Source organism: Mobula birostris, chromosome 3 (genome assembly GCF_030028105.1).
Source record: "Mobula birostris isolate sMobBir1 chromosome 3, sMobBir1.hap1, whole genome shotgun sequence".
NCBI lineage: Eukaryota > Metazoa > Chordata > Chondrichthyes > Myliobatiformes > Myliobatidae > Mobula > Mobula birostris.
Genome location: NC_092372.1, coordinates 57695877 through 57723187, shown reverse-complemented (window position 1 = coordinate 57723187; position 27311 = coordinate 57695877). Strand labels below are relative to the sequence as shown.

General features: G+C 41.8%; 1 protein-coding gene across 7 annotated transcripts in view; it reads right to left on the bottom strand.

Moving 5' to 3' along the window:
- The window catches only part of dlc1 (DLC1 Rho GTPase activating protein), a 515219-nt gene that overhangs the window by 449360 nt on the left and 38548 nt on the right, over positions 1 to 27311 (bottom strand). The window contains exon 2 of one of the 7 annotated variants that reach the window (XM_072252663.1): positions 11840 to 12677. The exons of 5 other annotated variants lie outside the window; for them this stretch is intronic. The gene's annotated coding sequence lies outside the window, so the exon portion shown is untranslated. Of the gene's footprint in view, positions 1 to 11839; positions 12696 to 27311 lie in introns of all 7 variants that reach the window. One more of the 7 variants, XM_072252662.1, reaches the window with a different exon arrangement.

The following is a 27311-nucleotide window of genomic DNA, read 5'->3' as shown; positions in this document are numbered from 1 at the left end:
AATACGGAACAAGAGCGGTCCCCTATGGGACAAAACAATTTAGCCCAATATACGGGATGTCCTGGCTAATACGAGACAGTTGGCAACCCCGGGGTGGGGGGGGGGGGACAGTGTTAATCACAACCGGAATATAGGTGATAAGTCAACTATAAGTCACTTATAAATGGCTAATACACTCAATTTCATTTCTAAAAGGGTTTATCTAACAAATTTAATTTTAAACACACAGTGCATATTTTCCTCGCATGAATATATAAAATCAATGCAACACACCAATATTGCTGAATCAGTGGGAGCCCTGGGCTTGTTTTCCTGCAACAAGACAGTCCCATCGAGGGGTGATGGGAGACAGCGATACTCGAAGGGGGTTCCTTATGTCCAGTCTATTCCGTGATTTAGTTTTCATTGCATTCATTGCAGAAAACCCCACTTCGCAGAGATACATTGGAAATGGAAGCAACGTTTTCAGTGCTTTCATGGCTATCTCAGGATATTTAGCCTTGACTTTAATCCAGAATGCCGGCAGAGATGTTATGTCAAACATACTTTTCAGCCCGCTGTCATTTGCAAGCTCGAGGAGCTGATCTTCTTCCGGCACTGACATGGGTGACACATGCGTTCAAGTTCAACAGTGGGCGTGACAGGGAATGAAGAAAGGCGCAGCTGACTCATATTGTTTCCTATCGCCAAATCATATCGTTTCCACATGGCCCGGTAGCACATGCTTAGCGGCACGGTGGTTGGGGACCACTGGCTTATACTATAGAGAAATCCTTGGGCTAAGGGAGAGTTCCACTATTAGACAAAGAGGGCAAGACTGCTGCTTCCAGCATGTCCAGAAGGAGGGGATGATAAAAGGGACAGGGTCCAGCCCTGAATCTCAGCACTGAGAAGTCATGCTGCTTGGCTCGGCCTACTGAACCTCTGCCCATTCAAACAGTTTTTCTTCACAAAGCCTTGGGCTATTGATTGCATCAGAAGGCAGGGATTTGCATTGGATTCCTGGCAGCAGGTTCTTGGCACAGCATCAGAAGGGTTGGCTTTCACAGCGTAGTCACTAAAGCATCTGTATGGGCATAATGCAGTCATGACTCTTTTTGTGCTGATTTCATCAATGCCTTTCATCCCAGGAATGCATCCTGACATGTATATTCTGCAGTTACAATGAGAATAGTCTCAATATATCTTTCTGGGCATATCGCCTTCTTCAAAGACTCCAGCAGGCTTGATCAAGTATGATGTTTCATTGTGAAATTGCAGTTAAGTTTTCAGGTCCTTTACTAGCCTATGGTGTAAAGATTCCCTTTGTTGTTCTTGTCATTAGCACTGAGCAAATTAATTCAGAATTTCATGGGCCAATTCAACCTCCTATTTTCTATACTAGAATCTTACTTGACATACCTCAAATGTTGTGATACCATTACCTTCTTTTGATGAATTATTATCTTCATGAAATTCTGCCTCCACTAACTTTTTCTTAACCTTTCATATGTGATGATTCTAACTGTTTGGGCCAAACATTTTATCCTTCCAGTTTGATTAATTTATCAATTATTTCTCTTTTCCTATCTCATATCTTTATATTTCTTTGGAATTCTTCTAAGTTCAAGTCTACTCTATTTGTATCCCTGATAAGTAGAGGGAAATTAATATCTATTGACTCTTCAGGAAATCATGAAATTTTCATTTCCCAACGGACTAACTGTCTCATCTCATTTATCCATTTATGAAGACCATACAATTTAAATCACTGGCATTAAAGCAGGCCTTCAACTTCCTCAAATATTTTGCACTCATTACTGTAGACTGATCAGGCAATAGTATGTGGATTTTCTGCCTTGGTTCCTTTGAATTCATAGTAGTCAATTGTATAAACTTGCAGCAATTAAATGAAAACTATTGTGCAAACTTTAAATTGAGGTTCAGACTGTGAACTTTTTTTAAACATTGGATAACAGGCAAAAAAGGAAAATAGTGGTTGATTTATTCCACTCACTTTTGTATGATTTAACTGCAAAATTTTGTTGATCATAATTGTAAAAGTAAATTCTATGCAGATTTCATCTTGTCTCAGGCATCAACAGAGTTAGAAATTAAAACCTGACTTCCTTCATCTGACCTCCCAAATAAGAAAAGAAATGTACTAACTTCTTGGTATGTATGGTGCAAAACCATCTGGAAGTCTCACACTTGCTTCTAGAATTTTCTACCAATTCTCTCCCCATTAGCACAATGCAAGGAGGATCTTTCTTGTCTCTTCTCCCAATTGTTCCCTTTCCAATATCACCCTTCTAGTTTGCATTCTTCTCTGAAAACCTTTCTTTTTGACAATTTCCTTTCCAAGTAACCCCTTCCTGGTTAAGCACATTGCAAATATATGTGATATATCTTTAAGAATCCAAAGAAATGGAAGATTAATATTTACTTGAGATGTAAATATACCTGCATTAAGGGATATGGCGAGAGGGCAGACTCTTTTGCAAAGTGCCTGTAAAACTAGTAAAAAGTGAAGGTTATAATCTCAAAATTAGCCTTAAGCAAAAAACATGTATCAAAAATATAACCCTATCATGCTTATTATAGCACCAAGCCTGCATCATAATTGGATAACAAAATAACATACTGCATTTTTCAGACTTCAAAAGGTTTTCTTTTGTAGTTTTCCATCAATATTGATCATGTCAGAGTTGACAGTAATTCAAATTATGTTTAACTGTAATCTTATACCATAATTATAATGACCTATGGGCTAAATTAGTGCAAAAATGTATGTTTCCAATTGTACTGCAGTTAGCACAATATAAGACTACCAGCAGTACATTTCTTTCTGGGGTCTTGCTTTTACCAAGTCCAATTGAGAATTAGAGCCCTGATAATGTATTTTTGATAGAAGAATTTCGCAAATGTTGACTTATCTTTGATATGAGAAGTACATTAGAAATATTCACCCTACCTGCCAAGAAGAACATACATAGAGAAATGTGCCAGAAAGGGCCCAGTAACATCCCAACCACCCTGCTCATGGACTGCTTGTCCCACTCCCATCAGAGAGGAGGCTGCATAGCATCCATGCCAGGACCAACAAAGTTAAAACTCAGTTACTTTCCCCAAGCAGGAAGGTTGATCAACATCTCCACCCACTAACCCACTCCTCCACACCCTAACCACCTCTAGTTTATCATTATGACTGTGCTTAGCGTCACTTTATGGACATACAATCAATCTACGTATATAAACTAACTTGTGTATTTATATTTACTGTGATTTTATTATTATTTGTGCAGCATTGGATCCAGAATTACAACTATTTCATTCTCCTTTACACTTGAGTACTAGAAATGACATTAACTAATTTTGAATTAATTTTCCTTGATATTGCATCTCCTATTATGTGTGTCCACAGTATATAGACTACTATTCTGGTCTCATTAGTAATATAAAAAAAAGAGAAGTCGCAAGTAAAGAATGGATTAACTTTGGAAGGAGGCTTCAGTGGCTAATTTGTCTAAATTTTGAGCTGGTTCCGTTTTCTGTGTCTACAAAAATTATTTCAGTAAGTTTGCAAAAGGTAAGAGATTTGATTTTCACTCTTATGATTACGTTAAGCTCTAGTAGGTTGACTTTGTCTAACTATATAAACTCTCTTAGTGGTGCAATATCTCCTTTTCTCTCCCACATCTTTGATCATATTATCAGTGGACATTACGTTCTTCCTTGAATTCAGATGTTCAATTTTGCCATTCAGATCGTTTATTCCAAACTTGATTGTGTTTCATTATAGTTTGGTTTTACTTTTAAGTCTTGCCCTTACTATCAATTCATTCATATTCTCAAATGTAAGCAGACATGACTTTTTAGCAACAGGAAATCTAAAGCAAGCCTTTTGATTCTCAATTAATCTCACTTCCACTTTCCAATCTATGCATTTGCCTCTGTCAGTTCTTTCCCTCTCCTGATTTATATCTCACACTCATTTTATACTGTACATTAAATGCCTTCTCTGATGACTCATTCTTCTCATGTAGAATCTTGAATCTATTTTCGTTCACACACAAATTGAACATTCTCAGGTCCTTAGCCTTGACCCTGCTTGCCTCGGCTGTGGCTCAGCTGTTCAGATCATGAGAAGGTTCAGAGTCAGAAAATTTTCAGACCAAGTCAAACTTCAGCGATTTAAACAGAAAAATCTAAGCTGACATTCCATTGTAGAGCTGTGGGAAAGTTGTACTTTGTAGAGACTGCCTCTCAGATGTGGTGTTAAACTAATATCTTGCTTGATATCCCAAGACAGCATAAACCATCCTACAGTATTGTTCTGAACAATTACCTCTAGTGACCTGGTGGTTTTCTCACCTGCCCACCCAATACAAGGAAAAAAGATTAGCACTGCATTGTTATTGAAAGCTTGCCTTGATTTTCCTGCTTCATTTCTTACAGTTCAAAAATGCTTTCCATAAACCACTTTGGAACATTGTGAAGTTAAGAGGCTATAAAAAGCAACTTTGTTTTTCTTTCCTATTTGGAACAAAGCTGAGATAAAGAAGCTAAAATAAAAACAGACTCCTGAGGAACATTGGCATGTTTAGCTGCACGGTTGCTTTCTAACCTGGTACTCTGTGTTACCTGATACCTGTCTAGTGCCTAAATATGGACAGTATCAACCCTGCAAAATCTTTTATTCATATTTGCCGGAAATATATCTCTTCCAGGGAAGGTGGGACCTGTACAGAAGGGATGGTTTGCACCTGAACTGAAGGGGGCTAATATTCTATGTTGTGTTCTTTATACGTACCATGGGTTACTAAGAACAATGCATATTCTGGAATAATTAAAACTAGAACTTTTATTTACAACAGCAAACAGCAACCACGTTTCTTACAGCCATGCTTTCTAGATCATGCTGTCATTTCTGCACATGCTCAGAACTCTGTCCAATCATGTTCTTACATGTGACATGTGATAGCACCACATCTTCCTTTCCTTAAAAAAGAAAAACAATTAGCAACATTAATCAAAACAAACGCATAATTTAACATGTCTCTATCAGTCTCTCTGGGGGTTTAACGAACACGAGTAGACCTTTTAAGTAGTTCACACAGTTCTTGTGTTTCGTTGTTATTTTCATGTGTTGTCTGGTCTGCATCAGTTATCTGAAACTCTGAAGTTGGCTCTTTCTTGAGGTCTTTGCGAAGAAATCACAGTTCATTCATTAACTGTGTAATCTCTTTTTTATGCTGAGACCTCATCATTTCAATAAAACCTCAATTCCTTCACTTGTGCTTTCACTTCTTCAAATGGATCCTGATTCTTGTCAGTCTTTGGCTTCAGATCCATATTGTACTGTACCAGCAAGTTTGGCCTCTGTCCACTGTATTCTGATTCTATCACCGTCCAGGACTAAGACTCTTTTTACCAAATTCAGCCCAGGCAGATAAACCCAGTATTGACTGTACATTCTTTGGCACCACCACAAATGAAAGTGTGTGCACCATATTTTTGCGTAATACTTCAGCCACACATGTTCCTTTAACTGAAATGTCTGCACCTGAATGCCCAGTCACTTTTATAGAATAGTACAGCACAGTACAGGCCCTTCGGCCAACAATGTTGTGCTGACCCTCAAACCCTGACTCCCATATAAGCCCCCAACTTAAATATACCTGTCTAGTAGTCTCTTAAACTTCCCCAGTGTATCTGCCTCCACCACTGACTCAGGCAGTGCATTCCACGCACCAACCACTCTCTGAGTAAAAAACCTTCCTCTAATATCCCCCTTGAACTTCCCACCCCTTACCTAAAAGCCATGTCTTCTTGTATTGAGCAGTGGTGCCCTGGGGAAGAGGCGCTGGCTATCCACTCTATCTATTCCTCTTATTACCTTGTACACCTCTATCATGTCTCCGCTTGTCCTCCTTCTCTCCAAAGAGTAAAGCCCTAGCTCCCTTAATCTCTGATGATAATGCATACTTTCTAAACCAGGCAGCATCCTGGTAAATCTCCTCTGTACCCTTTCCAATGCTCCCACATCCTTCCTATAGTGAGGTGACCAGAAGTGGACACAGTACTCCAAGTGTGGCCTAACCAGAGTTTTATAGAGCTGCATCATTACATCGCGACTCTTAAACTCTATCCCTCGACTTATGAAAGCTAACACCCCATAAGCTTTCTTAACTATCCTATCCACCTGTGAGGCAACTTTCAGGGATCTGTGGACATGTACCCCGAGGTCCATCTGCTCCTCCACACTACCAAGTATCCTGCTATTTACTTTGTACTCTGCCTTGGAGTTTGTCCTTCCAAAGTGTACCACCTCACACTTCTCTGGGTTGAACTCCATCTGCCACTTCTCAGCCCACTTCTGCATCCTATCAATGTTTCTCTGCAATCCTTGACAATCCTGTAAACTATCTACAACACCACCAACCTTTGTGTCATCTGCAAACTTTCCAACCCACCCCTCTACCCCCACATCCAGGTCGTTAATAAAAATCACGAAAAGTAGATGTCCCAGAACAGATCCTTGTGGGACACCACTAGTCACAATCCTCTAATCTGAATGTACTCCCTCCTCCACCATCCTCTGCCTTCTGCAGGCAAGCCAATTCTGAATCCACCTGGCCAAACTTCCCTGGATCCCATGCCTTCTAACTTTCTGAATAAGCCTACCGTCTGGAACCTTGTCAAATGCCTTACTAAAATCCATATAGATCACATCCACGGCACTACCCTCATCTATATGCCTGGTCACCTCCTCAAAGAACTCTATCCGGCTTGTTAGACATGATCTGCCCTTCACAAAGGCATGCTGACTGTCCCTGATCAGACCATGATTCTCTAAATACCCAGAGATCCTATCTCTAAGAATCTTTTCCAACAGCTTTCCCACCACAGACGTAAGGCTCACTGGTCTATAATTACACGGACTATCCCTACTACCTTTTTTGAACAAGGGACAACATTCGCCTCCCTCCAATCCTTCAGTACCATTCCCGTGGACAACAAGGACATAAAGATCCTAGCCAGAGGCTCAGCAATCTCTTCTCTCGCCTCGTGGAGCAGCCTTGGGAATATTCCGTCAGGCCCCGGGGACTTATCTGTCCTAATGTATTTTAACAACTCCAACACCTCCTTTCCCTTAATATCAACATGCTCCAGAACATCAACCTCATTCATATTGTCCTCACCATCATCAAGTTCCCTCTCATTGGTGAATACAGAAGAGATGTATTCATTGAGGATCTCACTCACTTCCACAGCCTCCAGGTACATCTTCTCACCTTTATCTCTAATTGGTCCTACTTTCACTCCTGTCATCCTTTTATTCTTCACATAATTGAAGAATGCCTTGGGGTTTTCCTTTACCCTACTCGCCAAGGCCTGCTCATGCCCCCTTCTTGCTCTTCTCAGCCCCTTCTTAAGCTCCTTTCTTGCTTCCCTATATTCCTCAATAGACTCATCTGATCCTTGCTTCCTAAACCTCATGTATGCTGCCTTCTTCCACCTGACTAGATTTTCCACCTCACTTGTCACCCATGGTTCCTTCACCCTACCATTCTTTATCTTCCTCACCGGGACAAATTTATCCCTTACAAAGAGATCTCTAAACATCGACCACATGTCCATAGTACAGTTCCCTGCAAAAACATCATCCCAATTCACACCCGCAAGTTCTAGCCTTATAGCCTCATAATTTGCCTTTCCCCAATTAAAAATTTTCCTGTCCTCTCTGATTCTATCCTTTTCCATGATAATGCTAAAGGCCAGGGAGCGGTGGTCACTGTCCCCCAGATGCCCACCCACTGAGAGATCTGTGACGTGACCCGGTTCATTACCTAGTACTAGATCTAGTATGGCATTCCCCCCGGTCGGCCTGTCCACATACTGTGACAGGAATCCATCCTGGACGCACTTAACAAACTCTGCCCCATTTAAACCCTTGGAACTAATCAGGTGCCGATCAATATTAGGGAAGTTAAAGTCACCCATGATAACAACCCTGTTATTTTTGCACCTTTCCAAAATCTGCCTCCTAATCTGCTTCTTTGTATCTCTGCTGCTACCAGAGGGCCTATAGAATACCCCCAGCAGAGTAACCGCTCCCTTCCTGTTCCTGACTTCCACCCATATTGACTCAAAAGACGATCCTGCTACATTACCTACCCTGTCTGTAGCTGTAATAGTATCCCTGAGCAGTAATGCCACCCCTCCTCCCCTTTTTGATACTCCCAGGGCAAGCATCAAAAAGGGCCACTTTTCAACATAATTGTATAAGGGCTAAGAGAGTTGTAAAAGCGCGCCTGAAGGCTTTGTGTGTCAATGCAAGGAGCATTCGTAACAAGGTGGATGAATTAAAAGTGCAGATTGTTATTAATGAATATGATATAGTTGGGATCACGGAGACATGGCTCCAGGGTGACCAAGGATGGGAGCTCAACATTCAGGGATATTCAATATTCAGGAGGGATCAACATGAAAGAAAAGGAGGTGGAGTGGCGTTGCTGGTTAGAGAGGAGATTAACGCAATTGAAAGGAAGGACATAAGCCGGGAAGATGTGGAATCGATATGGGTAGAGCTGCATAACACTAAGGGGCAGAAAACACTGGTGGGAGTTGTGTACAGGCCACCTAACAGTAGTAGTGAGGTTGGGGATGGTATTAAACAGGAAATTAGAAATGTGTGCAATAAAGGAACAGCAGTTATAATGGTTGACTTCAATCTACATGTAGATTGGGTGAACCAAATTGGTAAGGGTGCTGAGGAAGAGGATTTCTTGGAATGTATGCGGGATGGTTTTTTGAACCAACATGTCGAGGAACCAACTAGAGAACAGGCTATTCTGGACTGAGTATTGAGCAATGAGGAAGGGTTAATTAGCAATCTTGTCGTGAGAGGCCCCTTGCCGTAAGAGTGACCATAATATGGTGGAATTCTTCATTAAGATGGAGAGTGACATAGTTAATTCAGAAACAAAGGTTCTGAACTTAAAGAGGGGTAACTTTGAAGGTATGAGACGTGAATTAGCTAAGCTAGACTGGCAAATGACACTTAAAGGGTTGACGGTGGATATGCAATGGCAAGCATTTAAAGATTGCATGGATGAACTACAACAATTGTTCATCCCAGTTTGGCAAAAGAATAAATCAAGGAAGGTAGTGCACCCGTGGCTGATGAGGGAAATTAGGGATAGTATCGATTCCAAAGAAGAAGCATACAAATTAGCCAGAAAAAGTGGCTCACCTGAAGACTGGGAGAAATTCAGAGTTCAGCAGAGGAGGACAAAGGGCTTAATTAGGAAGGGGAAAAAAGATTATGAGAGAAAACTGGCAGGGAACATAAAAACTGACTGTAAAAGCTTTTATAGATATGTGAAAAGAAAAAGATTGGTTAAGACAAATGTAGATCCCCTACAGACAGAAACAGGTGAATTGATTATGGGGAGCAAGGACATGGCAGACCAATTGAATAATTACTTTGGTTCTGTCTTCACTAAGGAGGACATAAATAACCTTCCGGAAATAGTAGGGGACAGAGGGTCTAGTGAGATGGAGGAACTGAGGGAAATACATGTTAGTAGGGAAGTGGTGTTAAGTAAATTGAAGGGATTAAAGGCGGATAAATCTCCAGGGCCAGATGGTCTGCATCCCAGAGTGCTTAAGGAAGTAGCCCAAGAAATAGTGGATGCATTAGTGATAATTTTTCAAAACTCTTTAGATTCTGGACTGGTTCCTGAGGATTGGAGGGTGGCTAATGTAACCCCACTTTTTAAAAAAGGAAGGAGAGAGAAACCAGGGAATTATAGACCGATTAGCCTAACATTGGTGGTGGGGAAACTGCTAGAGTCAGTTATCAAAGATGTGATAACAGCACATTTGGAAAGCGGTGATATCATCGGACAAAGTCAGCATGGATTTGTGAAAGGAAAATCATGTCTGACGAATCTCATAGAATTTTTTGAGGATGTAACTAGTAGAGTGGATAGGGGAGAACCAGTGGATGTGGTATATTTGGATTTTCAAAAGGCTTTTGACAAGGTCCCACACAGGAGATTAGTGTGCAAACTTAAAGCACACGGTATTGGGGGTAAGGTATTGATGTGGATAGAGAGTTGGTTGGCAGACAGGAAGCAAAGAGTGGGAATAAATGGGACCTTTTCAGAATGGCAGGCAGTGACTAGTGGCGTACCGCAAGACTCAGTGCTGGGACCCCAGTTGTTTACAATATATATTAATAACTTGGATGAGGGAATTAAATGCAGCATCTCCAAGTTTGCGGATGACACGAAGCTGGGCGGCAGTGTTAGCTGTGAGGAGGATGCTAAGAGGATGCAGGGTGACTTGGATAGGTTAGGTGAGTGGGCAAATTCATTGCAGATGCAATTTAATGTGGATAAATGTGAAGTTATCCACTTTGGTGGCAAAAACAGGAAAACAGATTAGTATCTGAATGGTGGCCGATTAGGAAAAGGGGAGGTGCAACGAGACCTGGGTGTCATTATACACCAGTCATTGAAAGTGGGCATGCAGGTACAGCAGGCGGTGAAAAAGGTGAATGGTATGCTGGCATTTATAGCAAGAGGATTCGAGTACAGGAGCAGGGAGGTACTACTGCAGTTGTACAAGTCCTTGGTGAGACCACATCTGGAGTATTGTGTGCAGTTTTGGTTCCCTAATCTGAGGAAAGACATCCTTGCCATAGGGGGAGTACAAAGAAGGTTCACCAGATTGATTCCTGGGATGTCAGGACTTTCATATGATGAAAGACTGGATGAACTGGGCTTATACTCGTTGGAATTTAGAAGATTGAGGGGGGATCTGATTGAAACGTATAAAATCCTAAAGGGATTGGACAGGCTAGATACAGGAAGATTGTTCCCGATGTTGGGGAAGTTCAGAACGAGGGGTCACAGTTTGAGGATAAAGTGGAAGCCTTTTAGGACCGAGATTACGAAAAACTTCTTCACACAGAGAGTGGTGGATCTGTGGAATTCTCTGCCACAGGAAACAGTTGAGGCCAGTTCATTGGCTATATTTAAGAGGGAGTTAGATATGGCCCTTGTGGCTAAAGGGATCAGGGGGTATGGGGGGAAGGCTGGTGCAGGGTTCTAAGTTGGATGATCAGCCATGATCATACTGAATGGCGGTGCAGGCTCGAAGGGCCGAATGGCCTACTCCTGCACCTATTTTCTATGTTTCTATGTTTTTTCGCCCTCTCTATCCCTTTTAAAGCACTGAAATCCAGGAATATTGAGAATCCATTCCTGCCCTGGTGCCAGCCAAGTCTTTGTAATGGCCACTACATCATAATTCCATGTATGTATCCAAGCTCTCAGTTCATCACCTTTGTTCCTGATGCTTCTTGCATTGAGGTACACACATTTCAGCTCTTCTACCTTACTGTCTTTACACCGTTTATTCTGCTTCTTTTCCCTCAAAGCCTCTCTGTATGTTAGATCTGGCTTTACTCCATGCACTTCTTTCACTGCTCTGTCACTCTGGGTCCCATCCCCCCTCGTAAATTAGTTTAAACCCTCCCGAACCATGCTAGCAAACCTACCTGCAAGGATATTGCTCCCCCTCGAGTATATTTGTCTTATGTAACTTTGGTCTTGGCTTTAATGCATTAAACTCAGATTCTGCAACAAAATTTACTTGAGCTCCAGTATCAAGTTTAAGCAGAATATTGTTTTGATTCACTTGCAATGGAATAGTCCAGTCATTCTTACTTTGTTTTCACAAAGCACATCTATATAAAACTCCTCACGTTCATTTTCAAGCACTGCATTTACTCGTTTTATTTTCTTTCTACTTCTGCAACAGCGTGAAAAATGATTACTGTTACCGAAGTCGTTGCACATTTTCCGATACGCTGGACACTTTTTTGGTCGGTGCTGCGTCCACAGCGATCACAAAGTTTTTTCTTTCAGATGATGTCTTGCTCTCTGTTGGTTTCGTTGTCGCTGCATTATTTTTTCTAATATGTTTGTGCTTTATAGCGTCTGCGCAGCCGTTCTTGATAAAAAAAGCTCTTTAGCCTGCAACATCATGGTCTCAGAAGCTTTGCAGAGTGCCACAGCTTTTTCTAAATTCAAATCTTGTTCTAACAGTCTTTCTCTCAGATCATTATACAGAATGCCGCAAACAATTCTGTCTTTAATGAGAGAGTCTGTAAGCTCTGCAAACTTGCATATTTTACTGTAGTTTCTCAACTTCGTAACAAATTGATTAATCGTTTGACGAGGTCTCTGCTGACATTTGAAAAATTGTAGCGCTCGTACATCACATTAAGCTTCGGTATACAGAATACGTCAAATTTGTCAATTATCCCTTTTAGATTCAAATTATCTCCATTTTCAAAAGTAAATTGGTTATATACCTCAATTGTGTCGTTCCCTATTACATGGAGTAGAATTGTCGCTTTCTTTTTTTCCGTTTTATTATCTGCTCTGATTGCAGATAAATAAATATCAAAATGCTGTTTAAATCTTTTCCAGTTTTCAGCTATGTTTCCAGTCATGCGGTTTGCAAAACTTCCATTTTTAAAGCTGTTAGCAAACAACGAAAAAGTACTTGCTCTTTCTTTTTCGATTATCTTCGCTTCTCCCGTGTTAGCGAAAAGTATTATTCTTCCAGACCGACTTCTGACACCGTGTTGTGTTCTTTATACGTACCGTGGGTTACTAAGAACAAACCATATTCTGGAAGAATTAAAACTAGAACTTTTATTTACAACAGCAAACAGCAACCACGTTTCTTACAGCCATGCTTTCTAGATCATTCTTTCGTTTCTGCACATGCTCAGAACTCTGTCCAATCACATTCTTACTCATGACATGTGATATCACCACATTCTTGTGTGAAGGTTGTTAATGCTCCATGGTGGGATTTAAACTGGAGTTGCAGGGGGTTGGGAACCAGTGTGCTAGAACAGTTAGTGGAGAGGTTGTGGAGGCAGATGTATGTAAGACCTCAGACAAAGCCAGGAATCAATAGGTTGAGCAAGTGCAACAAAATTGCAAAAAGGGTGAATACCCGACTGAAGGTGTTGTATTTTAACGCACACAGTATATGGAATACGAGAGATGAGCTTGCTGCACAGATGCAGATTGGCAGGTATGATGTAGTCATCACAGAATCATTGCTGAAAGATTATAGCTGGGAGCTTGATGTCCAAGGATAGACAGGAAGGCAGGGGAGATGGTGTTGCTCTGTTGGTAAAAAAGGAAATCAAATCACTGGAAAGAGGTGACATAGCCTCAGAAGTTGTTGAACCATTGTGGATAGAGCTAAGGAACTGCAAGTATAAAAGGACCATGGTGGGAGTTGTATATGGACCACCAAACTGTAGTAAGGATGGGAGATAGAAAATGCATGCCAAAAGGGCAATGTTACAATAGTCATAGGGGACTTCAATATGTAGATTGATTGGGAAAATTAGGTTGGTGCTGGATTACAGGAGAGAGAATTTCTAGAGTGCCTATGAGATGGCTTTTTACAGCAGCTTGTGGTTGAACCCACTACGGGATCAGCTATTCGAGACTGGGTGTTGTGCAATGAACCAGGATTAATTAGAGAGCTTAAGATAAAAGAACTCTTAGAGGCAACTGATCATAATATGATCAAATTCACCCTGAAATTTGAGAAGGAGAAGCTAAAGTCAGATGTATCAGCATTACAGTGGAGTAAAGAGAATTACAGAGGCATGAGAGAGGAGTTGTCCCGAACTGATTGGAAGGGAACTCTAGCAGGGATGGCGACAGAGCAGCAATGGCTGGAATTTCTGGAAGCAATTTGGAAGACACAGGATATATACATTTTAAAGAGGAAGAAGTATTCCAAAGGAAAGATGACACAACCATGGCTAACATGAGAAGTCAAAGCCAATATAAAAGCCAAAGAGAGGGCATATAATATTGTAAATATTAGTGGGAAGTTAGAGGATTGTGAAGCTTTTAGAAAGCAACAGAAGGCAACTAGAAAAGTCATTAAGAAGGTAAAGATGGAATAAAAAAAATTAAGAGGATACCAAAACTTTCTTCAGATACATAAACTGTAAAAGAGAGACGAGAATGATATTGAACCACTGGAAAACAACGGTGGAGAGATAGTATTCGTAGACAATGAAATAGCAGATGAACTGAATAAGTATTTTACGTCAGGCTTCACTGTTGAAGACACCAGCAGTATGGTGGAAGTTCCAGATGTCAGGGGGCATGAAGTGTGTGAAGTTACCATAACTAGAGAGAAGGTTTTTGGGAAACTGAAAGGTCTGGAAGTAGATAAGTCATCTGGACCAGATGGTGTACACCCCAGGGTTCTGAAAGAGGTGGCTGAAGAGATTGTGGAGGCGTTAGTGATGATCTTCCAAGAATCACTAGATTCTGGAATGATTCTAGAAGACTGGAAAATTGCAAATGTCACTCAAGAAGGGAGAGAGGCAAAAGAAAGGAAACTATGGGCCAATTATTTTGACCTCAGTATTGGAGCTGATTATTAAGGATGAGGTCTCAGGGTACTTGTAGGCACATGGTAAAATAGGTTATAGTCTGCATGGTTTCCTGAAGAGAAAATCTTGCCTGACAAATCTATTGGAATTCTTTGAAGAAGTAACAAGCAGGATAGACAAAGGAGAACCGGCTGATTTGTGTACTTGGATTTTCAGAACGCTTTTGACAAGGTGCCACACATGAGGTTGCTTAACAAGCTATGAGGCCATGGTATTACAGGAAAGATTCTAGCATGGATAAAGCAGTGGCTGATTGGAAGGAGGCCAAGAGTGGGAATAAAGGGAACCTCTGCTGACTGGCTGCTGGTGACTAGTGGTAGTTCACAGGGGTCTGTGTTGGGACCGATCCTTTTTACGTTATATGTCAATGATTTGGATGATGGAATTGATGATTTTGTTGCAAAATTTGCAGATGATATGAAGATAGCTGGAGGGGCAGGTAGTTTTGAGGAAATAGAGGCTGCAGAAGGACTTAGACAGGTTAGGCGTATGGGCAAAGAAGTGGCAGATCAAATACAGTGTTAGGAAATGTATGGTCATGCACTTCCGCTGCAGAAATGAAAAGTTTGACTATTTTCTAAATGGAGAGAAAATTCAAAAAAGTGAGACGCAAAGGACTTGCGAGTCCTTGTACAGGATTCCCTAAAGGTTAATTTGTAGGTTGAGTCTGTGCCTGTGGTGAGGAATGCAAATGCAATATTAGCATTCATTTCAAGTGGACTAGAATATAAAAGCAAGGATGTAATGTTGACACTTTATTAAAGCACTGGTGAAGCCTCACTTAGAGTATTGTGAGAGGTTTTGGGCCCCTTATCTTAGAAAGGTCATTCTATGTTAGAAAGGATCTGTTAAAACTTGAGAGGGTTCAAAAGAGGTTCACAAAAATGATTACAGGATTGAATGACTTGTCATATGAAGAGTGTCTGATGGGTCTGGGGCTGTATTCACTAGAATTTAGAAAAATCAGGGGTGTCCTCATTGAAACCTATTGACTGATTATGGGTCTTGATAGAGTGGATATGGAGAACATATTTCATGTGATAGTAGAGTCCAAGACCAGAGGGCATAGTTTCTGAATAGAGAAATGTCCTTTTAGAACGGAAATGAGGAGGAAATTCTTTTGTCAAAGGGTGGTGAATCTGTGGAATTCTTTGCCACGGGCAGCTGTGGAGGCCAAGTCTTATGTATGTTTAAGGCAGAGGTTGATAGATTCTGCTGAAGTGCCTTGGCCCAAAACGTCGACTGTACTCTTTTCCATCGGTGCTTCCTGGCCTGCTGAGTTGATAAATTCTTGATTAGTCAGGGTATGAAGGGATATGGGGAGATGGCAGGAGATTGGGGCTGAGAGGAAAATTGGATCAGTTATGATGAAATGGCAGAACAGACTCAATGGGTCAAATGGCCTAATTCTGCCCCTATATCTTATGGTCTTGTGTTCTTATGTCACCCCAAATTTATAATCCATTTCCCTTATTCTAAAATTATTAAAAATGTTCTTGTTAAATATTGAACTACTTACTTTGATGTATATACACTGACAAGGAACAGCTTAATAAAATGGTCTAGCGTTTGAAGAGGGGGAGGAAATCCCAGATTTAATTTTGTATGTGACAGAGTTGTTAATATCATCTGTGGCAATGCCAGTGCTCTTCCAGAAAACAACCAAGGTTTTTCAGCAATCCAGATGGAGGGTCTCAACCCAAAATGTTGACTCTTTATTTCCCTCCACAGAAGCTGCCTGACCTGCCGAGTTTCTTCATCTTATCCCTTGCTTCAGGTTCCAGTATCTTGTCCGTCTGCAGATAACCAAGTTTCCTGCTCCTGAATGTTGACCAATGATTTCTACTGGGGAATGTGTGGGTGTTGGCTGTGGACAGAGTCTGCTTGATTACTATGTTCTTCAGAGCTGAAACTCCTCCTGACAGTGACAGAAATATAAAGCAGGTGTGTATTCCTGAAGGGTCAGATGGTAAAGTCTTGCATGCAATGGACTGATGAGGAACTGTATTTCCTGGGTTGGATTTGTTGTACATTGATTTAGCTACCCTGAACTGTGAAGACTAGGTGGACAGGTGACTGGGAGCTTCTGGAATTAGCTGCAGTGACTTTCGGAACAGGTTTGAGTATGATCCTGCTTGTCATCTGGGCTTATTGAACCATGTCTGAAAGACAACTAGATTATGGGGAACTTCTTCCTGACAGTAACGCTGGTTTTTTAGTAATGACAGGATTTTTAAAAAATGAGACAAATGCTAATCCTTACTTGAAATAAGAAACATTTAGATAATTTGGTTATATATTTATAGCAGAATAGACAAATGGCCCTCAATACAAGTAAGCACTGTGAGATGGGAGAAAGGATGGGCTAACTAAAACTGTTTTGGTGGGTGTCCAGATGCTGAAGGCTTCAGGTTCAAATGCAAACCACAAAATGGGATTGGTGAATCAACAGCTTCCGAAAGAAATCACTCCTGTCTATCTTTCTCAAGCATTCTTATTCCTTATTCCAATACATACATGCACTGTAGGTGCTGTGAATTTATAAAGAACCTTTGATGCTGTGTAGATGACAAATATCCTTCTCAGGTATTGGAAGTAAACAAACACTGTTCATCTACAGTAACCTGAAGACATGAGGATGATGGTCTCTAAACCTGTACAATTTTCAGCTTTGCATGGTGTATGATGTTTCACTCTCAAAGTACAGAGTAAATTTATTATCAAAGTACATGCCTGTCACCATACATGACCCTGAGATTCATTTTCTTGCAGGCATTCAAAGTAAATGCATGAAACGCATCAGAATCAATGAAAGATCACTCCTAACAGGATGGACAAACAATCAACGCTCAGAAGACAACAAACTACAAATACATGAAGGAAAAAAAAAATCATTAAAAAAAAGCAATAAGTATCAAACATGAGATGAAGAGTCCTTAAAAGTGAGTCCATAGGTTGTGGGAACAGTTCCGTGATGGGATGAGTGAAGTTATCCCTGGTTCAAGAGCCTGATGGTTGAGGAGTAATAATACTTATTGCTTTTTTTTAATGATTTTTTTTTTCCTTCATGTATTTGTAGTTTGTTGTCTTCTGAGCGTTGATTGTTTGTCCATCCTGTTAGGAGTGATCTTTCATTGATCCTGAATCTGGTGGTGTGGGTCCTAACTTCTTCCTGATGGCAGCAGTGATAAAAGAAGCGTGGTGGGGGTCCTTGATGATGGATAATGCATTCCTGTGACAGTGTTCCATGTGCTCAGTGGAGAGGAGAGCTTTACCCGTGATGGACTGAGCTGTCTCACTACTTTTTGTAGGCTTATTCATTCAAGGGCATTGGTGTTTCCGTACCAGCCTGTGACGCAGCCAGTCACTACACGTCTATAGAAGTTCGTCAACATTTTAGATGACATGCCAGATCTTTGCAAAAATTCTTTTTTTTAAAAAAGGTAGAGGTATGTTTTCTTCATAATTGCACTTATGTGCTGGACCTAAGGCAGATCCTCTGAAATGACGGTCTCAGGTCGAGGGGATTAGCAGTTGTCCAAAATAAATGGCTGAGCCCAAAAATAAAGGGTGTATTTATGACATAATTGAGAACAACATTGTAGCTTCTCTGACTTGGGATTGCCACTTGCATTCAAATTCAATGACCGGTGATCCATAGAACCACATAGAATATGATAGCTTCTTCATAAATTTGAGTTCAGGAGGTAAGGAGGCGAGCTGACTTTTGAGCTTGTTTTCCTGCAGCTGTACACACTGCAATCAGATCTCTGCATTTGTGCAGTTCTGGAACATGGCAATCTACCTAGTGTTATTTTATTTGGTTCAGTTACTTTCACATTGAATGATTTCCATAAAAGCAAAAGAAACACTAAATTCAAATAAGTAAGAATTATGTTTATAAGCACCATTTTGTGACCATGGGTATATAGAATGAGCTGCTTGAGGAAGTGCAAAAGGCAGGTACAAAAACAATATTTAAAATACATTTGGACAGGTTCATATAAAGAAACAATTTGGAGAGGTGTGGGGTAAATGGGATTAGCTCAGGAAGACACCTTGGTCAGCATGGATGAGTGGAACTGAAGGACCTCTTTCCATGCTGTCTGACTTGAATCCAGAGTAACTTTATCATGCAATGAACAAGCTGATACATAACGGATACAGTCTGTTACAATATCACTATTAAGAGTTTGTGTATATATATAGTGTGAGGGGATCCAGGAGTGCTCCTATTAACTGTTTGAAGAGAGACAGAAAGAGACATTCATCATTGATGGTTTGTTTGGAAAGGAGAGAGAGAGACAAAGTTATTTTCCACACTTACTTTTATATATAATCATTGCCCCCTAACAAAGCTCTTAGGGAAGAGTGAAAGGTTTGCATGGAATGACCTTTGCCAGGAGGCATGTGAACGTTTGGAAACCATCCTGTGTTATCATCCTGTGCTCAAAGCACCTGACTTCTCAAAGCCATTTTCTATAACAACTGGTGTTAGTGACGAAGCTGCTGGGACAGTACTGTTACAGAAGGGAGTGGATGACATTGAATATCCAGTAGCTTATTTCTCAAAGAAATTTAATGTACACCAGAAAAATTATTCAACTGTTGAGAAGGAGTTATTGGCACTTATTCTGGCTTTACGACATTTTGAGGCCTATGATCAGAGACATGGAAACCTTTCTGTTGCTCAGAGGCCACTTGTGGTTTGCATGGGTTATAATCTGTTGATGTTTCTAACTAAGGTGAAGGATAAGAATAGAAGGTTGTTAAATTGGAGTCTGGTATTGCAGGAAGGTGACTTAAAAATCAAACATGTGAAAGGTACTGACAATGTTATAGCTGATTAGTTATCCAGATGTTAAGTTGGAAATTGTACACATTTTTTTTGCTTTGTCATCTAATGTTTTTTTCTCTGTATTGTTTAAAACCCTATGATGGACATTTAAAAAAATCATCTTCGACTATTTTTTTTTCCCTGAGGAAGGGGAGTGTGAGGGGATCCAGGAGTGTCCCTATTAACTGTTTGAAGAGAGACAGAGAGAGACATTCATCATTGATGGTTTGATTGGAAAGGAGAGAGAGACAGAGTTATTTACCACTGATATGTTGCTTTTGAAAAGAGAGAGAGAGAGACGAAGATTAATGATTGGACTGTCACTTTAAGGCATTGGAAGTAACTTTGGATTTCTACTGAGCTTGGAGTTGGAGACAGCACCGAGCAGCTCGAAAGTTGCTATGGTGACCAAAGGCTGGTTGTTGATGTTACTTTCAAGGACTTGTTGCCTGCTTGTGCATTTCTTTACAGACAGAGGAGGGAGGGACTCTTTGAATGGCAGGTGATGTTCAGCTGGTGGGATAAATGGGAGGTCAGATGATACAGACCTCAGACACATGATCTGGACACTGAATGAGCGTTGTTGTGCCCGCAGGGAAAGTGGGTTTTGGAGGATCGATCAAGCGGATTGATCCAAATTGCTATTCCATCGGTGAAGAAGGGGTTGACTGGTCCACCCTTGTCTATGTGTCCACCCTTGCTGGGGTGATAGCTCCACCACAGGAAAACCGGTCCCCCTGGTTAAAGCCACAGTCGGTGACTTGTAAAGGATTTCGGAGGACGACGAGAGGATCAACGGCATCAGCTCACCTGAAGACTCAACTCACTCTCTCTCTCTCTCTCCATCACTACTCAACTAAATACCACGAACTGAACTGAACTGAACTTTACTCAACATCGTAAGACTGTATCTTTTTACCCCTAGACTTAAAGAAGCTTGGTTTTCATACATATATTTCCACACTTACTGATTTGCGTATATATATATATATATATTCATTGCTAACCGTGTGATTTATTTACTGTGATATTACTGTATTGTGTAGTTACTAATAAATATTATTAGTTGTTAGCAATACAAGACTCCAAAGTGGTTTCTATTTCTGCTGGTTTCTTTATCCCCGTCACGGGGTACATGACAATAGGCATCTGTTAGTCTCGTGAGATCACGGATTTGCACTTTGGAAGGTTTCCAGGGCGCAGGCCTAGGCAGGGTTGTATGGAAGACCAGCAGTTGCCCATGCTACAAGTCTCCCCTCTCCACGCCACCAATGTTGTCCAAGGGAAGGGCACTGGGCTGATACAGCTTGGCACCAGTGTTGTTGCAGAGCAATGTGTGGTTAAGTGCCTTGCTCAAGGACACAACATGCTGCCTCAGCTGAGGCTTGAACTAGTGACCTTCAGCTCTCTAGAGCAATGCCATAACCACTTGGCCATGGGTTTGTAAATTATACGAAAAGGCTAAATCCAGGGAATATTGATAGGAAGCCAGGTGTGGGAAAAATAGGCAAACTTTCAGTGTCAGAATTTCAGAATTCAGTATTCAGAATTTCAAGGCCCCATACATGAAGTTCTTACAAAGCCTTTGAAAATGTGTCATGGTTGATGACTTGTAGGTTGTCTTACAGTAGTTGTCTATCAAAAACCTGAAATATATGGTTGAGACCAGCATGGATAGTTCCACATATAAGTGCTCCATTTTCTCATCTAAATGCCCCCAAATTTTGTATTGCTGTACACGTATGCACAGCTCTGAACTTACAAGCAACTGTTAGCCAGGGTTTTTTCCACTGTACTCTACTGGACTCTACCTGGAGTTAAATCGTAGGGTCTCGTGTTATGGCAATTGTAGAGCCTCATGTTGGGCAATCTGCTCAAATAATCTGAACACGTCTCCATTCATTTGTAGGGGGAGGAAAGGCTGCAGGGTAAATTTTACTTTATGTAACTGTTTTGTTTACAGTATATCTGTTTTCATTGTTTCTTGCGGTGGAATGTTTTTTAGTGATTCTAAACATCAGAGAAGTTGAGTTTTGATGGCTGCATTTTATTGAACTGTCGTTTTTTTTGGCATAATCATGTAATGGTTTTTTATGTGCAACCACTCCTTCCTTTTCCCCTCCTGCTCTGCACATGTGACTAGATTTCTGTCTCTAAGGCCCTGCTCTGTATTGGGCCTTGTCTCTGACAGGGGAACTGTCTTTGTGCAGCAATTTGGTCTTCAAGTGAAGATGGACAGATAGACATTGGATAACTGCAAAATCCAGACCATTCCTATTTTATGTTTAATATTTCGTATTAGGAACTTCTAAAAGGAGATCTGTGTTTGTAAAAATTGTTTTGCAGAACTTTAAATTATAATGTACACAATTAACCAACATTACTGAAGAATAAATTTAAAATAGAATGATTATCTTAAGATTCTATGAAACTACTGGGAATTTGAAAGAAGGAACCATTTTGATAATTGCAGTTTGTTGTACTGATTACGAAAAATGTTTAAAGTTCTATTTTGTAACATTAGTAAAAATAGGATGCAAAATGTCAGAGCAATTTTGCATTAACAGGAAACAAATTACTACTAGCAGCTTAGCACTCCATACAAAGAATTTGAAAGTTTCCAGATAATTAACAATGTTAAAACTCCCCTGCATAATTGATAAGTGTAGTATGTGATAGATTGTGAACTTTTTTGCCCACAAGGAATTGTTGTTCACATCAATTATGAATATTGGAGATTTGAAATGAGTGCGCATTTTAAATCATATCACCTTTTGAAATTAATAGCATAATTTCATACCAAATCTAATCATGTTACAGTTTAACAAATAGGTCACAAGATGATGATGCTTTTTAGCCAAATGAAATTGCTTAATAAAACTCTAAGTAAAAAAAAAAGTATATGAATATTTTGTTGTGAGGGAAAGAAATGTAAGGCCTAGCATGAAACATAGAACAGTACAGTATAGGAACAGAACATTTACGCCATGATGCCTGAGCTATCCACGATGCCAATCTAAACAAATACCACCTGCCTCCACAAAATCCATACTCCTCTATTCCTTGCCTATTCACATGTGTGTCTGTTATGATATACACTCAACCGTGCCAGCTGGCGGGGTTTAGACTAACTCTCTGGAATATGCGTAGGTGGCACAGCCCCTTTAAGAATTCAGGACCATCCCGCTAATTGGCAGCCATGTTTTGGCACCAAAATTTCCATATTTAAGGAGCACCTGAATGGAGGTTCAGTGCTCAATTATGAGTTTTACTTGGATTATTGTTGAGCATCTAGTTTAGTATTCTGTTCTCTTTTCAGTTTCATATCATATCTCGATTCCAGCACTTGAGTCCAAACTCACCTCACAGAACGACTGAGCCGGACATGAACTCAATGGGGTATCAGAGTCTCTTGTCTGCTGTGGACAGCCACAGCGATAGGATTTCTAGACAGAGAATGGAGACGAACGACTTCCAGGTTGCTGTGACCCAACTTTCACAAGGGGGAAGCCAGATTTACTCAGGTGAGGCTGTTGGTTGCGCTGCGGAGCCAATACATCTTCTTACCCTGGAGAGATTCCACGGTTACCTGGGTTCTTGCCACAGCTTCCTCATTGGTGTTCAAACTCCAGCCTTCCCAGTTCCCTTTGGAGTGCGAAAAGGTGGCCTTCATTATCTCTCTTCCAGCTGGAGGACCCCTGGCCTGGGCCACTGCGCATTGAGAATGAAGGTTGGAGATTTGCTAGGATTCGGAGGATTTCATAGCCACCATGAGGAAGATGTTCCATCATCCTGCTAGATCAAGCCAAGCCTCGGACTGTCTGATGAAGATGCATCAGGGCAGATGGTCAGCAGCCAACCATGCTATTGAGTTTTGGACTTTGGCCCAAAAGAGTGCCTGGAATGGGGAAGCCTTGACCACTCTATACCACCCCGGACTCTGAGACAAACTAAAGAATGCCATTGCCTTGGGAGAGCCAGCAGAGGACTCAGAAACTCAAACCTGAGAAAATCTGTGGATGCTAGAAACCTAAGCAATTTGTATGTGTTGCAGAGGACTTTGAGGTTCTGATCAAACACTCCATCCGCCTTCATATCCATCTGCCAGAGAGAAAGTGGGACTTCTTCAAGAGACTGAAGAGGGTCAGCCCGAGCCTGGCCTCAATGCATCGCAGTTCCATTCCCCAATCTCGGAAAATGACCAGCCCGTCTCTTGCGCAGGATCCTGTTGAGCCCGTGCAAATGGGCTACCCATGACCCTCCGCTGATTAGAGGTCCTGGCGTCGGAGTTGACGTGGTTGCTATTACTGCGGGGAGGCAAGTCACCTGTGAGCTGAATGTCCAAAGCTGCAGCCGTCTGGAGAACTGCTAAGGCTGTCCAGTGGCGGGAGGTCTGAGATGGTAGCAGCCACTACTCCCATTCCCATAGATTCTGGTGTCTCGCTGAAGGCACAGATCTCCCAGGATAAGAACCAAAGAGAAGTGAATGCTTTTGTGGACTCGGAGGCAGCTGGTAACTTCTTGGACTTGGGGACCGCCCATTAGCTTAAAATACCGCTGCATGAGTTGGGCCAGTCTATATCTGCAAATGTCCTGGACAGCTGTCCGCTAGATTCTAGGTAGATCCAGCAGCAGACACTGGTTTTGCAGATGAGAAATGAGGATCACGTGGATGACATTATTTTCTATATCATCGAATTGCCTCTCACACCCCTGGCACTCGGGCACCCCTGGCTGTCCCAGCATAGGTCTTTCATCACTGCAAGAGGGAATGTTTTTAGCATGGTATTCCAATGCCTATTCCTGAGACCAATAACCAATGAGAGGGCCAACTTCAGCTCGGGGTAACTTGAAGTTTTCTGGAGACTATTCCTGTCCTCAAGGACAGACAAGCCAGCTCCAGCCAACAGGACTGTGCGAGTCCCGACCCTATTGAGTCAGGGGCATGCTGGAACTAGAGAGAGGGGATCTGTCATTCAGGAGCAAACCAAAGGGATGTCCAAGCAGTCAGGAGCTCTAGCAGCTAAGCCTAAGGGATCCAGCCGCCAGTTACCAACTCAAAGAAAGACTCCTAGATGCAGAGCCTTATGCCTAGTCCCGGGGGTGCAAGGGCCATTTGTGTTGCCTCGTTGCTGTCGCCTGAAGAAATGATGAGGGATGGACTCTGATTTGGCCACTGTTTCAACAAAAGAGTCTAGTGAACCAGTGGAAGTGACTCTGAGATCTGTCAAATCGCCCCAGCGCCTCAGGAGTCATCCTCAAAGAAAGGTTTTGGAGGAAATTGCAACACACAAACTGGTTGAAATCCCTTCCATCTACAAGGATTTGGAAGAGGTCTTCAGCAAGGGAAAAGCTTCCACTCTTCCACTGCCCTGACCCTACAACTGTGCTATCCTAGTACTTGTCCTCCATGGGTCAATTGTATGTACTCTCAGGCCCGATGAAAAGCACTATGGAAAAGTATGTAAAAGAGGCTCTTGCCATGGGATTCATTTAGCCCTCCCTATCACCGCCCTTCACGGGCTGCTTCTTTGTACAGAAACAGTATGGGAGCCTGCAGCTATGTATTGATTACAGAGAGTTCAGTCACATAGCAGCCAAGAATCGATACCCTCTTCCACTCATGGACACTGCTTTCGAGATTCTCCAAGGGGCAAGTATATTCTCTGAGCTAGACTTGCAGAGTGCATACATTCTGGTCTGCATAAAGGAGGGCATCGAGTGGAAAACTGCATTTATCACACCAATTGGGACTATGAGTACCTGGTCATGTCCTTTGGACTTGTGAATGCTCCAACAGTTTTCCAGGCCTTTATAAATGATGTGCTCTGTAATGCTCTCCATAAGTATGCCTTTGTCTACTTGGATGATATCCTAATCTTCTCAAAATCCATGCATAAGTATGTCGCTCATGTCAGACATTTTAAAGTGGCTTTTAGAACATGCGTCAAGCTGGAGAAATCCAAATTTCATGTGATGACCATTTCATTTTTGGGCTTTTTCATCTCTAATGGCAATCTCAAGATGGACCCTACTAAGACCCAGGCAGTCAGAGATTGGCCACAAACACCTATATGAAACAAGTCCAATGATTTCTGGGATTTGCTAACTTTTACCGTAAGTTCATCGAACTTCAGCTCTGTGCTGGCCCCACTGATAGCTCTAATTAAGAAATTCACGGGCCGTTTTGTTTTGACTACTGAAGCAGAGGCTGCTTTTTCAAAGCTCAAACAACTGCTCATGACAGCTCCCATTTTAGTTTCACCTAACCTGGACCTTTCCACTATCGTGGATGTGGATGTCTCAGATGTCGGAGAGGGTGCTGTGTTGTCCTAACAGATACCTTCGGCAATAAACTGCAGCCTTGTGCATTCTCCTCCAGGTAGCTATCCCCGGCAGAGGTGAACTATGACATCGGGAATAGATAGCTGCTTGTAGTCAAGTTGGCTTTGAAGGAATGGTGTCAGTGCCTGAAGGGGCCAAGAACCATTTTATCATTTGGACAGACCACAAAAACCTAGCTTATATTCAGGAGGTCAAGAGACTGAATTCCAGGCAGGCCAGATGGTCTCTTTTCTTTAACTGCTTTAATTTTGTTCTAACCTATTGACCGGGATCAAAGAGCCAGAACCCAGATGTCTTGTTCCGTTAATTCAACAAACCCAAACGAGAGGAGCAGCCTGCCGCTATTTTTTCCCAAGCCAAGGTGACAGCACCAATCCATTGGGGAATTGACACTCTTGTTTGCAAGGCCCAGGTACAAGGGGAGATTCCTAAGAATGGTCCTCCAGATCGGCTGTTCATCCCAAGTTCTGTTTGGTCTTGGATATTTCAATGAGGACGTGCATCAAGAATGACAATTCACCCATGGAATGCTAAGACTTTGCATTCATCAAGAGAAGACACAGGGAGCCTGGAATGGTAAGAGAGGTCTGACAGTACTTGCAGGTATGTGAGGTGTACACCCAGTACGAGGAGCCCTGTATCCATCCTCAAGGATTCCTTCACCCCTGCCTGTTTCAGACACACCATGGGCACACATCTCCAAGGACTATGGCATGGGTCTTCCTCTATCCAAGGGAAAGACCGTCATCATGGTACTTGTTGATTGCTTTTTGAAAGCTTGCAGATTCATTGCCTTGGACAGACTACCATCTGTGATGGAGACGGCCATCTTGTTCTGCATCATGTCTTCAGGATCCATGACTTTCCGGTGGACATTGTGTTGGATCACGGGCCACAATTTACTTGACATTTTTGGAGGGTGTTCTGTAAACCGATCAGTGCTACGTTGAGTCTTTCCTCTGGGTTTCATCTGCAGTCCAATGGCCAGACAGAGAGGGTGAACTAAGATTTGGAATGAGCTCTAAGATGCCTGGCTTCAGAAAGACCAAATGAGTGATGTGACCATTTGATGTGGACAGAGCACCTCCACAGCTCTTAACAGCATTCAGTGCACAGAATGACTCTGTTCAAATGCCAATTTGAGTTTTCCTTACCACTCTTCGCTGAGCAGGAGGCCAAGGTTGGGTCTCCTGCCGTCGAAGATCTCATCTGGTGCTGTGAAAAGAAATGGACTAGGGCAAGGGAGATATAGTTGGCCTCTCCAGGTGGAATCTAAGAAATTGGAGCCCAAGTTCATTTGACCCTTCAAGGTTCTCAAAGAAGTGGCTTACACCTTGCAGCTCCCCAAGATCCTTAAAATCAAACCCACTTTCCACATTCTCAAATTAAAACTTGCGAACACCGCCCCTTTAGCCCCACCACAATCAGTCCTGCTGCCCCCAAGATTTGTCGATGTGAAACAGGTCTTTGTCGTAAGAATGTTTTTAGATTCATGAATTATTCGGGGTGTTTGTCAGTTCCTTGTGGACTGGGAAGGATTTGGACCTGAGGAATGATGCTGGGTTCTGAAAAGGGACATTTTGGATCTGGCTCTCATCCATGACTACCATCACCAACTCTGCAAGC